Source organism: Equus caballus, chromosome 19 (assembly GCF_041296265.1).
Source record: "Equus caballus isolate H_3958 breed thoroughbred chromosome 19, TB-T2T, whole genome shotgun sequence".
In the NCBI taxonomy this organism is placed as follows: domain Eukaryota; kingdom Metazoa; phylum Chordata; class Mammalia; order Perissodactyla; family Equidae; genus Equus; species Equus caballus.
This window is the reverse complement of record NC_091702.1, coordinates 12,348,597-12,363,825: the sequence shown is the minus strand read 5'-3', so window position 1 is coordinate 12,363,825 and position 15,229 is coordinate 12,348,597.

Genomic DNA, 15,229 nt, shown 5'->3' with positions numbered 1-15,229 from the left:
GCCGCCTGTGGGCCGCGGCGCCTCCCCGGGGAGGAGGCGGTGCCGGTGGATCCGCTGACCAGAGCGGGGCCCGCGCGCGCCGGTGCGGGGCGAGTTCCCTCCCAGGGGAAGCGGCGCGGGTCGTGTTGGCGCAGGATGTGTGGTTCTCCAGGACGGCGGCGAGCGGCTAGGGGCGGGGATGTCGTCCGCCACCCCTCGTGCGTGCGGGACGGAGAAGGCGGCTGGGGATCCGGGGTCTCCGGCTGTTCCCTGGCTCCACCCTGCGGGGTCCTGGCATCCTCGCGCCCAGCCCGCTCTCCAGACGCAGAGCGGCCGGAACTGAGCTATTTCTAACCAAGTACTTCTGAGTAGGAGGTCGGGGATAAACGTTTCTCTTGGGGTCGGGAGGGCAGTTATTGCAGGAGACACGGGGAGAGAGGAATTGGAAGGGGGCCAGCTCTGAGGGGGCGGGGGATGGGAGGGATGTGGCAGGCAGGTCCTGCCCCCCGCGGTTCTTCTAGCCTTTAATTCGCCAGAGTTAATCTTTACGTCGAGTCAACTCCTTGATTATCCCACGCCTGGTTAACATGGGCCCAGACCGTAGAGGACCCCATCACGGTAGAGGGCCTGTGCCGGCGGGTGCTGGCAGGAGAGACGCACCGTGGGAAACGCCCTGAGAGCCAAGGGGCCGCTGGAGGGAGCAGTCCGTCCCTCGACAGGATGCGCGCCCGGAGAAGGCTGGCTCGTGGGTCTTGTAAGGACAGAGAAGGGCCCAGCAAGGGTGCATGCCATCCCGCTGTATTTAAGGTGAGTGAGAGAGGCGCAAAGCTTGCACTCGGATGGGCTTTGAGACCTGGGTGTGCTGAACACAGCTAGGGGTCGCAGTTAATGGAGTTCATGCACAGTTGACACCATTTCCAAAGGGAGAGGAATCCACACATTGACCTGAGAGAAGGGTGCCCGAGCTGAGAGAAGTGTTCCTGCTGGCTAGAATTGAATCAACTCAGGAGCCGCGGTCCGCTGAAGCTAAACAGAAGCTTGGTTTGGGGTTATTTTGGTGTGATTAATAAAGTGGACAAACTAAATTTACTAAGTACAGAGTCATAAACGGTGGTTCATTAAGGAAGGGGAAGGACAATGGAAGGGACCTTTGCCAAGAAAAGGCTTGGAACTCCTGTTCTTTGATATGAGAGCACCGAAGTTCACTGGGGTCATGTAACTTGTCGAAGGTCATCGTCAAGTCAGGACCAGAATGTTGCAGGCTCAGCTCCTCTGCTGTTCCCTTGCTGCCCTTGAGTTACGTTGGAGGGGCTCGGAAGGAGCTCCCTCAGTGGAGCTGCAGAGATTTCCAGAAAGGATTACCCCTGACCAGGGATGAGGGGAACTTTGAGGTGCCAGGCTGCACTGTCCAAAGGATTTAAGGAAAGGTGTGGCCGCCAGACATCTTGGGGGAGTCACAGCGACAGACAGGAGTCAGAAGATGCCAGTGGGCAGCAGCGAGTGGGGCGTGGGGCAGGGGCTCCACAGTGCTGCCCCTGCGGTAGGGTCCCTGTGGGACAAGTTCCTGGAGCCAGGCCCCAGCGAGAGCCTCAGGGATCTCTGATGACACCACACCAAGCGTGCCGCACGCGCGTTCCAGAGTAAGGTGTGTCCTCCCCACAGGTCGGGCGCAGCGTGCAGAAGTGCCTTGGCCCGTGTGGGAGATGGGCTCGTGGAGTCCAGGGTGCTGGGAGCGGGCACTGGCCGATCGGTGAGACGGCTCCCGACGGGACCAGGGTCTCTGTGCTGCAGGCCTGCTTCATTTCCTACAATTTCAAGGAAAGGGTATCCATTGCCCAGAAGAAAAGAACACAGTAACTTTACAATTTTCCAATGACTGATTCTTGCAACCCTGCGGCTGCCTGTAATAGGGAATGTATTTTATTTGCCATTTCAGACCCCAATGCCAGGAACACTAAAATGGGCTCTCCAAGCCCAAGCCAGGCTGCCTGAGTGTGAGCAGGCTACGCTGAATACCAGCTCTGTGACCTTTAGCAAGTTACTTTACCCTTTTTGTGCCTCAGTTTCTTTACCCACAAAAAAGAGGGCAATGATGTACCTCATAGTGTTATGGCACAAAGGGCACGATGTGCTCACCATGAGACAAGCCAACAGTCGGGAGTCAAGATGGCGGCAGAGAAAGAGCATTTTACTGCAGCTTGCCAACAAGAGGAAAGATGGCCGACTACTGTCTGAAAGAACCATCTTAAGGGAGCACAGAAGCGTGAAGCAGTCATATAGGCCAGTGGGTTACAGGGGAGGGGTTAGGAATGTTGACCTTCTGGTGTGACAGATGGGAGTCGCCACACCAGATCCTTCAGTTGTCATTGATGATGGCTATCAGCATGGAGCGGGTCATCATATTCCTAAGGAACTCAAAAGGATGAAGTTCTTGTCTTATCGCAGCTGGGAGGGATGTGCCCTAGCAGGGGTCACAGAATCTACAGAATGGGTGGATCTCCTGGAGGGTGCAAATCCAGCTGGGTTAGTCAGGTCATTCAAAGTTACAACATGGTTTCTTTTATACAATATGGCTTCCCTTATGTCAACCTTGTGTTGAGCCGGTTTCAACAGGGCACAGAGCGAATGCTATGTAACTGCTAGTTATTATTGTTATTAATGAAAAGCTGCACTTGGGCCTCGGAAGTCCTATTTCAGGATCTGTCACAGAGTACCCACACTTCATGCTGGTTGGAGAAGGCATTTCTCTGGCAGACGCAGAAGCAGGCTGCGGCCTCTCCCTCCCGGGCCCCCCACAGCTCTCCTGCCTCCTCCCTCACGTCCCCTGCTCCCTGGCGGAGTCTGAACCCAGCACTCGGGCTGGGAAAATGGAGGGAGGAGCAGGAGGCGGCGCAGGACATCTGGTGCCTCCGTGGAAAAGGCCCTGCCGGGGGGGAGTCGGATCAGGCCTCTGGCATCGTGAGGGGGTAACTGGCCCGTCCCCTGCCTAGAGGAGGCCACGGGCCCATCCCATGAGGACTCCTGCGGCCCCGTTAGGACACGCGCGTTCCGGTGCCGGCGCCCTGCGCGGCTGCGGGCTTCAGGAGGGCTCTCCCGTCTCCCGAAGCGGAGGGCCCGACTCCAGCCCGCTCGTTTCGGCCCCTTCCCGGGTGGGGAGCTGCCCCAGCCCGCGCCGGGCGCGGACGCTGCGCCGAGGGCCCGAGCTCCCGCGCGCCCGCAGCGTGCTTCGTGGGGAGGGCGCTCGGCGGTGACGCGGAGGATGGGGTGTGCCCGCAGGGGCGTGCCCGAGCAGAACGCGGGAGCAAGGGAACGGCGTGGCCTAACGTCGCCCGCCTGGGGTACGAGGGCCTTTCCTTCGCTGGGGGCGGCTGAGGGTCATGTTTCCGACAGGCGGCCTGGCCCTTTGCCTTTCCGACAATCCCACTGCCTCGGCAGAGAAGCTAGGAGTCTTCCTGAGGACTTGATCAGAGATGTTCATTGCAGTGTTGTTTTTTTGAATTAAAATTTTTCTCAGTGTTCAACATTGAGAACATTGATTAGATTTCAGTGTTGTCATAAGTTTGAATTAAACATCTTAAGAATGATGTTTATGAAAAGTTTTTTTGTCATGAGCCTAAATTTATTTAAAATAAAAAGTCTGAGATCCAAATGTGTGTGTGTAACTGTTCTGAACTGCATGTGCCCCGAAACCGCCACATTCTCGGGCCTTCCTCTCCCGTCCAGAGCCAGACGGAGCCTTTGCGTCCCGGTCACTGCTGTGGGACGCGCGCCCGGCTGCAGCGCTCCGAGGACTCAGGATGGCGCAGCGGCTTCTGATTCCCACGAATCGGTCCATGCCTCCGCCTGCTTCCTTCCGTTGCCCCTTCCTGGCTGTGGCCCTTGGGGCCTGTGGCCACGTGCCCTCTCCCGCCTCCTCGTGGAGGATCACAACCCACTCTCCGTTTTTCCCTCCCAAGCCTCACCGCCGCCCAGTCCAAAAGGACCAGGACCCTCCATAGCCCCTCGGCCCTCCCACCTCCCGCCGGCCCTCCCACCTCCCGGCTCGCCCTTACCCTGTACTTGCAAGCCCTGCCCCGTTTTAGGTTATCAAGGAATTGTTTCTAGAATGTCCTCCAATTCAGCGCTCTTTCCGTGTGGCCTTTCAGACGCAGGGCAGGCGGGGGAGGTGAGTGCTGCTTGCATTTCCCCCAGAGAAGCCCATTCAAGACATTTCCCAGATGAAAAGAAATCACTTCCCTCAAGATGAATTATGACATTCTCCTAAAAGGTCGCGGCAGCTGCGGTGACGGATTTAAATGCCACTCTGCCCCTTCTCGCCAGGAATGTAGACGCTGCACGGAGACAGCCGAAGGGGACAGGCCAGATGGGAACAGGAACCGCCTCGCAGACTGGTCCTGCGTTTAAAGCACCTATTACTTCATTCTCAACAATGGGGAAACGTTTATAAGAGATGTTTTAACAACTCTATTAACAAACGCAGGCGACGGAAAGAGCAGGGTCAGGAATGTCCTGAGGGCGAGGAGCCCCCAGCCCGGGCCCCCTCATCTGCCCCCACCCCAGAGGCTCAGGTGTGACCCAGTCCCAGCCAGCGGGACCCCGGGGGATGCCTGCTGGGGGCCCCTGGGGCTGTTCCTCCCTAATAAAGATGAGGGAGAAAGGCTCCTTTTCTCTGGTCAGATGTTCTGTCTATGATGCCGATGCAGGTCCACAGCTACCAGGTTGATGCCCTGAGGCACAAGCCTACAGGTCCCATCAGTGGGCTGAGGTGGTGATCCGGGCCCAACCCTGGGGCCTCATCCTTTGAGACCCTCGGAGGTGATGGAACCACTGAGGTGTGTCCAGTGGTCTGTGACAGCTGAGGGCATCCTGAGGGTGGGCGTGAGAACAGTTTCCCTCCAGGAGGCTGGTCCCCGTGGCAGCGGGGAGGTGGTAAGAGAGAAGGTGACTCCCCTCTGGGGCAAAGGGGGGGCTCTGAGGGCCGGGTGGATGCCGCCGGAGGGCACGGTTCCCTCGCGCCCTCTCCCGCTCTGGCTCTGCCTCTCCTCCCGGTGGGCCCACCCTGCATGTACTGCAGCTCATCAGCTGGGAGGGAGCCGGGTAGGGGCAGCCCTGAAGGGTCCTCTGTCTCTCACCAGTGGAACCGGGTCTTCCGGTCCAGGAGGAGAAGAGAGGCCAGGCCGGGGCCACATTTGTCTGCCTTTTACGGTTGACTCACTGAGTATCACGTTTCATGAACTTGGCACAAAATTTCGGGGCCTGGTGGTGACAAGTCCGCCATGCCCTCTTCATCAACGAGAAGCTGGGAAATCTCTGGCTTTGGCAAATGCACAGGGAAATGGCTGCTCCGGACACAGCTCCCGCCGTTCTTCTCTGCCTCCAGGCCCCTGTAATTCCTTTATTCAGAGTGACGTGTCTTAGGGTTTCAGGACAGGAACACGTGAAAAGCTATAAAGGTTAATTTGGTGTTCAAAGTGGTTAATGGGGTTCAAAGTGGTTCAAATAGCGGCTAATTTGGTGTTCAAAGATCAAGCGGTCATCCCCCGGGCCTCACAGCTCCATGAACAGTGGGACCAGGAGAGTGATCTGTGTTCACTTTGGTTACTGACCCTCTTCTTACATGCACCTTTTAAAAATTTGGCACCTTGTTTCTTTCTCCTTTAGTGAACCCTAACATAGAAAGAGTAAATCTTTAGGAAGCGTTCATCTGTAGAAATGAACCCGTATGTTTCTCAGCCTTCAATCTGAAAGCAGAGTGGGGGATTGTTGTTTTGCTTGCTGAACAACCTCCTTTTCTAGAGACTTCTCCTTTGAGAATTGTCTCATCCACCACTCCATCTGCATAGTTAGTACAAGTCACCATGTTGGTACTGTGTGACCCGAGCCAGGAGGAGCCCCCTCCTAGAACCCAGCACCCTGGAGACAGCTGTCTACCCGGGCCACTGCAGTCCGTCTCAATTTAGAAGCAGGGCCGAGCACTCCAAGCTAAATCTGAGCACTCTCTCCACTAAGGAGATGCAAATCTGGGAAACTGCGCTATTTTTTCAAAATAGATTTCATTGTTTAGAGCAGTTTTAGATTCTCAGCAAAACTGAGAGGAAGGGGCAGAGATTTCCCACATACTCCCCGCCCCGACACAGGCAGGCACAGCCTCCCACGATCAACATTTCTCACGGGAGCACCTGTTTATTGTACTGGATGGCACCACAGGGACACAGCATTATCACCCAAAGTCCGTAGTTTCCACTGGACTCTTGGTGGACTGTCAGCGAGGCTGAGTTTGTAATCCCTGGAAAGCACTGGGGCCGGAGTCTGGGGCTCCCGGAAGGGCAGTCACTCACAGAGACGGACAAAATGTCCACGTTCAAATACGCCCTTAGCTGGGGCCAGTTTTCCTTCTCCCTGGCGGGCCTGGGACCAGGCTGTGGGCCTGAGGCTCTACAAGCTTCTCCTCCATTCAGACCCCACAGAGACGGCGAGGACTCCCATGGATGCCACCCTCAGACTGGCCTCCTTACTGGGCAGGCCAGGTAGGAGCTGGGAGGGTAAGCGTAGAGTTGACTTTACATTTGGCGTCACAACGCTTCGATGGGGGACCAGCACTTTCAGGTGGTTTACTGTTCCAAACTACAGATGAAGCCCAGGGCCCCCCAACCTCTGCCCCACACCTTGCATGCCAGCCTTCTCCGTTCTGCCCATCGTTTCTCAGGCACCCAGACCCTTGCCTGGCCTGCCTGCCTGCCTAAGCTCTTTCCTCTACCTGGAACGTGCTTGGCTTTTCCTGGATCTCCATTTCCTTGTCTATAAAGGGGATAGTACAGCAGTCCCCCTTTATGCACGGTTTTGTTTTCCACAGTTTCAGTTACCCGTGGTCAACCACGGTCCAAAAATATTAAATGGAAAATTCCAGAAATAAACCAATCGTTAAGTTTTAAATTGTATGCCATTCTGAGTAGCGTGATGAAATCTTGAGTGGTCAGGCCTGAGAGGTGAATCCTCCCTTTGTCCCGAGGCCCCACGCTGTACATGCCCCCCGCCCGTCAGTCACTCGGTAGCCTCCGGGTTATCAGAGCCACTGTCGCGGTATCACAGTGCTGGTGTTCAAGTCACCCTGATTTTACTTAATAACTGAATGACCCCAATGTGCAGGAGTAGTGATGCTGGCAGTTTGGACATACCAAAGAGAAGCCGTAACATGCTTCCTCTAAGTGAAAATTCTCAACCTAATAAGGAAAGAAAAAAAATTGTACGCTGATGTTGCTAAGCTTTGTGGTAACTTTTAGTATAACTATTGTTATAATTGTTCTATTTTATCATTAGTTATTTTTGTTAATCTCTTACTGTGCCTAATTTATAAATGAAACTTCCTCACAGGTGCTTATGTATAGGAGAAAACCTAGAATCTATAGGGGTCAGTGCTATCAGTGGCTTCAGGCATCCCCTGGGGGTCTTGGAACAGATCCATGGTGGATAAGGGGGGACTTCTGTCATTCTCATCCGATTCCAAGAGTCAGATGATTACTTGAAGGTGGCGGGGGTATCCGCCTGGGGAAGACAAGGCCTGTGGCAGAGGAAACAGTCTCGGCCAGAGTGACTCTGGAAGGCAGGACCCAGAGCAGTGGGGAGAGTGACAGGGAGAGAGATTTTAGTGAAGGAGCAGAGAAAAGCAGAGACCGGGCAGGCTGCTTCAGGAAACTGAATTCCAATCCTAAGGAGGGGAGAGAAGCTGGAGAGTCCTCTGGCAAAGAAGCTAGGAGTTGAGAATAAACAGGCTTTGGGCTTGAAAAGTCTAGCTCTGAGAGAAGTACCAGCACGAGCTTTGAGATTGAGTTCAAAGCCTCGCACCACCTCTTAGCAGCTGGGCTGCCCTCCTCCTCTCCGAGCGTCACTTGCCTTACCCGTGGCAGAGAGGCCGTGAGTGTCTGCCTGGAGGGCTCCTGTGGGCATTCAGGGCAGTGGGAGATATGAAGGAGCCAGTAGGCAGGACGCATTCAGCCCTTGGGAAATGTCGTTAATCACCCTTTTGTTCTCAAGGATGCTGAACAGAGTGAAGGGCACGATGCGGTGGACGTCGCTGCTGCTCCCAGGCCCGAAGCTGAGAAGGGTCACCAGCAGGCAGGAGGAGAGAGGTTGGAGCCGGTAGTGTATGCTAAGCAGAGAAACAAGGGCGAAGAATGAATTGGGTGTGTGTACACACACTGGTATTTTTCTGAACTCTCCATGGCTCTTTAAGTCTGTCTTTCCATCAATGCCGTAGCATCTTGACTACTCTGGCTTTATACTGAGTCTTGAAATCTGGTAATATAAGTTCGCCAACTTTGTTCTTCTTTTGCAATATTGTTTTGGCTATTACATGTCCTTGGAATTTCCATGAAAAGTTTGGAATCATCTAGTCAGTTTCTATAAAAGAGTCCTCTGGGCTTTTGATTGGGATTGCATTAAATCTAAAAACTAGGAGAAAAGGATATCTTCACAATATCAAGCCTTCCAATTTATGAATGTGGACTCTCTCTCCATTTATTTAGATCTTCTTTAATTTCTCTCAGCAGTGTTCTGAAGTTTGCAATGGAGTGGTCTTGCACATCTTTCATTAGATTTATTCTTAAGTATTTTATATTTTTTGATGCTCTTGTCAATGGCATTTTATACTGAAGTGTAAGTAACATACAATAAAATGCACAGAACTTAAGTGCGCAGTCCAGCGAGCTTGGGCAGTTTTATAAAGCTGTAGAACCATCGCCTAAAATAAGATGCAGAAATTTCCATCACGTCAGAAAGGTGCCTAATGCTGCTTTCCAGTCAATCCCCCCCGCCCCCCCCCCCAGCCCACTACAGAGCAAGCACTTCCTGATCTCCATGACTGTGGGCTCAGCTTTGCATGTTTGGGATTTCACGTAAACATATTCACGCAGGATGTCTTACTTTGAATCTTGTTTCTTTGACCTAACATAATGTATTTGAGACTAATCCATGTTATTTTGTGTGTCAAAAGTTTGTTCTTTTTATTGCTGAGTATTATACCGTCATATGAGTAAACAATGACTTGGTCTTCTGTGTGGGTTGTTTCTAGTTTGGGGCTGTTATGTATGAGACTGCTATGCAGATCCGCGTCCAAGTTGTTTTGTATATTTATGTTTTTGTTTCTCTTGTGTAAACACCTAGGAACAGAATTGCTGGGCCATGGGGTAGATATGTGTGTAACCCTATTGCAAAACGCCAACAGTTCTCAACATTGTTTTTACCATTGTATATCCCTACACATTTTTTCTTTTATGGTTCATGCTTTCTGTGCCCTGCCAGAAAAATCTTTCCCTACACCAAGGTCAGAGAGATTGTCTCCTATATTTTCTTTCAGAAGCTTTGTGGTTTTAGGTTTTACATTTAGGTCTATAATCCATCTCCAATTTAAATTTTTATTCAGGGGCTGGCCCAGTGGCACAGTGGTTAGGTGTGCACGTTCCGCTTCAGTGGCCCGGGGTTCACTGGTTCGGATCCCAGGTGCGGACATGGCACCACTTGGCAAGCCATGCTGTGGTAGGTGTCCCACATATAAAGTAGAGGGAGATCGGCCCAGATGTTAGCTCAGGGCCAGTCTTCCTCAGCAAAAGGAGGGAGCTTGGCAGCAGTTAGCTCAGGGCTAATCTTCCTCAAAAAAAAAAAAGTTTATTCAGAGTGAGAAAGGGTTTGAAATTCATTTTTTCCATACAAATATCCAGTTGTCTCAGCAACATTAAAAAAAAAGACTTTCCCCATTAGAGACTGTTTGGTCCATTTATATTTAATGTAGTTATTGATATGATTGGGTTTAAATGTGCCATCCTGTTACCTACTCTCCATTTTGCACCTTTGTGGCTCCTCTTCTGCTTTCTTTTAACTGACTAATCACTAGTATTCCATTTAATTTATTTGATTGCCTTCTTAGCTCTCTCTGCCTTTTTCTCTTTAAAAAAATTTTTCTTTTTCCTGAGGAAGATTAGCCCTAAGCTAACGTCTGCCGCCAATCCTCCTCTTTTTGCTGAGGAAGATTGGCCCTGAGCTAACATCTGTGCCCATCTTCTATTTTATATGTGAGACACCTGCCACAGCATGGCTTGATAAGTGGTGCATAGGTCTGTGCCTGGGATCTGAACCAGTGAACCCCAGGCTGCTGCAGCGGAGCCCGAGAACTTAACCACCACACCACTGGGTGGGCCCCTTAAATTATTTTTTTAATTGATTGCTTTAGAGGAGGGCTTCTCGACCTTGGCAGTATTGACATTTTGGGTCAGATAAGTCTTTGTGGGGTGTACTTTCTTTGTATTTAGCTTCCTTGTGGTTTGCTGATCTTCCTGGTTCTATATGTTTGTGTTTTTCATAAAATTTGAGAAGCTTATAGTCATTATTTCTTCAAATATTTTTCTGCCCCATTGTCACTCTTGTCTCTTTCTGGCGTTTCAGTACTATGTATCTTATACTGTTTCACAGTGTCCTACGTGTCCCTGAGTTTCCATTAATTTCCCGTCAATCTTCTTTCTCGTCTTTTCTTCAGATCAAGTAACTGGTGCTGATCAAGCTCACTGCTTCCTTCTTTGGCCATCTCCAAGTTCTGTTAAGCCAAGCCAGTGCATTTTTCATTTCAGTTATTTACTTTTCTGTTCTAGAATTTTCAGCTTTCCATTTCTCTGTTGAGATTCCTTATCTATTTTCTCGTTAAGACCACAGCTGCCTTTAGTTCCTTGAACATATTTAATACAGCTGCTGTGAAGTCTGCTAAGATCAATATCTAGCCCTCTCAGGGTTGGTTACTATTGACTGCTGTTTTCTTGACTATTGGTCACATTTTCGTTTCTTTGCATGTCTGGTAATTTCTTGATTTTATATTGGATATCAAATATTATTTTTAAAGGCAAGGAGAAAAATAATCTAAGGCCACATTTTTCTGCTTTGTTACCCCCAATTCCAAATTCAGCCACCTGGTGATTCACGTTTATTGTTCTTCATCTGGTCTCAGGCTCTGTTCACATGTGGGCGTTTCATCTTTAGAATACCTAAAAATAGTGCTACCTGTGTGCCGCTGGGTCTGTCTCTCTATCTAGTTCACTCTGTCTCCAAATTCCACCGTGTTCCTGTGTCTTGTGAAAACCTCTGCGATGGCCATTCTCTTCTGAACACTCTTCTCAGAGGTGTGTCATGCCATGTTGCTGGAGTTCACACATGTGTGTAGCAAATCCAACCCTGACCGCCTAATACTGGTTACGCTATATAAACTTTGTTGGTGAAGTCTAAAGCTGGGTAAAAGCTGTGTTATGCTAACAATGAACAATTTTTGCTGTGTATATTTGTATACTTTTTTTTCTTTTTGAGGAAGATTAGCCCTGAGCTAACATCTGCCACCAACCCTCCTCTTTTTGCTGAGGAAACCTGGCCCTGAGCTAACATCTGTGCCCATCTTCCTCTACTTTATATGTGGGATGCTGCCATGGCATGACTTGCCAAGTGGTGAGATGTCCGCACCCGGGATCCGAACCAGTGAACCCCAGGCCGCCGAAGTGGAACGTGTGCACTTAACCATGCACCATTTGGCCAGCGCCCCATTTGTATACATTTTTTAAAGTTACCTTGTTTTGAACCAGAGGCAGGCTTATTCCTGTTCCAAATGAAAGCACCGAAAGTCTCAATTATGTCGTGTTCTCTTGCGTCCGTGTGCTTTGGTCTTAGTCTCCACCCATGAATTGTTCTTTTGCTTTCTATGTGGAATCCCAACTCAACAGCCACTCCAACCCAAAAGCATTGAGAAGTTACGGAATTCCAGAACAGATATTAGAATGGAAAATGAGTTTAACCAAAAGAAAAGAATGGCAGCAGTCCCATGTATAAAGTCCATTAACTTTAATGTGTTTATTTTTGCTTTGATCTTGTCATCAAGGGTGAATTTTTAGCTGTTCATTTTGTACAACAACAGAGAATCAGTGATTGCACGAACACAGGAGTGTCTACAAGGCTCGAATCTACCCCCAGCACACGTCAAAGGGACCTGAAGGACATGCCATGTGTCTTGAGTGACCGTGCACTGCCATCTACTCTGAGCTCTACACCAAACCGACATTTTAACTTTATTTGAAACATCTCTTAGAGACAAATATAGAATAGTGGATAGAAAGACCTCTGAAGAGCACCAGGAGTAATGATTTTGCCAAAGTTTGGTGTGTTTATTACGGATAGTTTTCAGGCATGAACTTACCGGAAAGCCTAACTGATCTGAGCAGTCCTTTTGACCTGTGATTTGATCACTAAATACATCCTGAAGTCCTAACAGAAAGCATTGTCTGAAAATTATGGATCCTGGTATCTTTTTATAAACAAACAACCTATTCTGATCTTGAAAATAGCAAGGAAATGCTGATGGAAGCTTTTTCAAGATGTTGAAACAGGTGCGCTAAAAGCTTATACAAAGTCACGTTTTCCAAACGCAGCAGGGAACGCGATCAGAGCGTCTGAAATACACCACTCATGAAAAAGACTACATGTTTAAGTGTTGTTTTCTCTTACTCTCTCCAACCTCCTTTCCTTCCTTAATAACTGGGCTCCACCTATGGTTTTAATCATACCTAATCAGAAATTGGTTTGACTTAATTTGGATTTCCTTTTATACGATTAGAAACAATAACTCCCCCACTTGTGATCACAGTGAGATATTCTCAGTCTCCTATCATTCATTCTCTATTATTTTAATTCAGTAGGATTCTAATGCTACTTGGCAATAGCTAATATTACTTGGATAAAGAAAGAGATGTTTAGGTAAGATAACCAGGCAAAGAATTTAGAAAGAAGTGATGGCTTCTGTGGTTAAAAATAAAAGTCTGGCATTTAGTTTTGCTTTGCCATACCGAAAATGGATGTTGCTATTCTTGTTCAACATAGAAAACTTAAATTCCATGCCCGGGCTCTGGAATGTGTAAAGTAACTATGGATACCAGATTTATGATTAAAAAACAAAATCTGGCATTTAGTCTTCTGTTCATATTTAAAATCAAGAAATCAAGAAATAATTGTATTCCTGAAATATGTTAATTTCTATATAACAAATCCGCTAGTTTATACACTCAGGGACACTGATGATAAACACTCTCAGTTCTGGGTTCAATTTGAGGGCATGAGGTTGTCACACTATATGGCCTCTTGGGAACACAAATAAAAGCAGGCCATGGAAAGAGGTTCTCTATGTTCCCTGTCCTCCTTTTCTGTAATCCTCTCTTCTTCCAGAAGAATCCTGGAGACAGAGACACCCTGGCTTTGACTGTGCTACTGCTGAGCGCTTGCACTGCTGCTGTCCCCCGTGGGCAGTGGCTCCCAGTCTCACCTCCCCACTCCAGCCTTGGGAACTTTAGGTGACCTCACACGGAGTAATTATCTGACGCAATCTGCCTGGATGTTCCCCATCTTTTACCACTCCCTCTCCATTACGTGTAGGAAAGAATTACTCTAATTCTGCCCTGTTCTCACAAATCTAAGCCCATTGGGGGAATAAAAGATGCCAATTTTCACCTCATTCTGCCAATACTGAGGTTATAGTATCTGTGAAGCCTCCACTGGGCCGCAAGTGCCAAAAAGGCAGGGATGAAGCCTGAGTGCTCAGTGCTCACCACTGGATGCACTCGGTTAGACTCTGTCTGCTCGGCACGTGGCGGGTGTCAGGAAAAAGCATTAATACAGGAAAGAATAAAACACACAGCAGATGTCCTTATAGCAAAAATAGAGACGTTCCCAGTGAAATCTGTTCATAAGGTAGACCAGTGTTATAAATTCAATCATGCTTATAATAAAAGAAACACTTTGTGCATTTGGCATATAGAAATTACGTATGTGAATATAGTCCACATTGGGGTGTTTCGGAATTAATTGTTTCTTTACTATTTTCCAGGCTTGTCAGAATAATCATTCTTCTGAACTCATTAAAATTTCTTCTTTTTTCCTTTTCGTTTTCTTTTTTCTGGCTGCTGGGAATGTTGAGGCATTGCAAAAGATTCCAACTCTGCGGCCTGAACTGAAGTTGCCACAAACCAAAACCACTTGCTGTGGCGACTGCAGACTGACGACGATGCTGTGGGTGTGACTGCTGCAGTCTGAACATGTGTTTCAGATACATTAGAAAGGGCAAACACTGCTTGTTAAAATAGAAGCAACAGTTATTGGATTTTCTCCATTTTTGTTATTACTCCATTTTCGGAATACATGCCTGAGATAAAAGGGGAATCAAGGTGGTCAACACATAAAGACGGTTTGGTTGTCGTCTTGGAGCCTGAAGAGAGGGAGTATTCTTGCTTCATGTCCCACGGTTCTGGTTTTAACCCATGTGGCAGGATTTACACCTTTTCATTATCATACTAACCAGTCACTGGTTGTCCTTGCACATGCTAAGACGGATGGGAATTTAAAATTTGCACAAGACACCATTCTCTTGGGTTAGAGATGGCTAATGACGTCATTCTTACAGGATTTTTTTTTTTTTAAAGATTTTATGTTTCCTTTTTCTCCCCAAAGCCCCTTGGTACATAGCTGTGTATTTTTACTTGTGGGTCCTTCTAGTTGTGGCATGTGGGACGCTGCCTCAGCATGCCCTAATGAGTGGTGCTAGGTCAGCGCCCGGGATTCGAACCAATGAAACCCTGGGCCGCCGAAGCGCAGCTGGCGAACGCCGCCACTCGGCCACGGGGCCGGCCCAGGATGTGTTTTCTTTATTATATGGGCAAACATGACCCTTGGCATTCTATGGATCAGAAAACCCTCCAAGAAGCAAGAGCAGGAAATCACCCTGGAGTCTGTTCTCATGAAACTGTTTTAAACTGAATACTCACTGTGTTCAAACTGGCATTTGGAAAATTACCAGCATCTTAAAACTCCCTCTCTTTGTAGCTGTGACTCTCTTTATCTGACTTCAGTTTTATTTGGGCACTCTAAAATGAAGGTCTGTTATTTAGCCCATCTTATTATGTTTTACAATTCTAAAAAGGGGCATTTCCTCCTCAAAAATGCAAAAATTCTAAGGATTCAGGGTAAAACCATGTCTAGGCTCTGGAAAGTGAACAGAACCTAGGACAGTAAAGGTGTTCAGGACAGCAGTAAATAAGGCCACATGTGTCCATTTTCTTTGGGAAAGAATGGAATAGGGACTGTAATTTTACTAACTTTACAAATAACGCAGAATGTTCATTTTCTTACTTCAGTGTTACTCCACTTCAGAAAGAGCACAAATATCAGAAAGCATGATTCATGA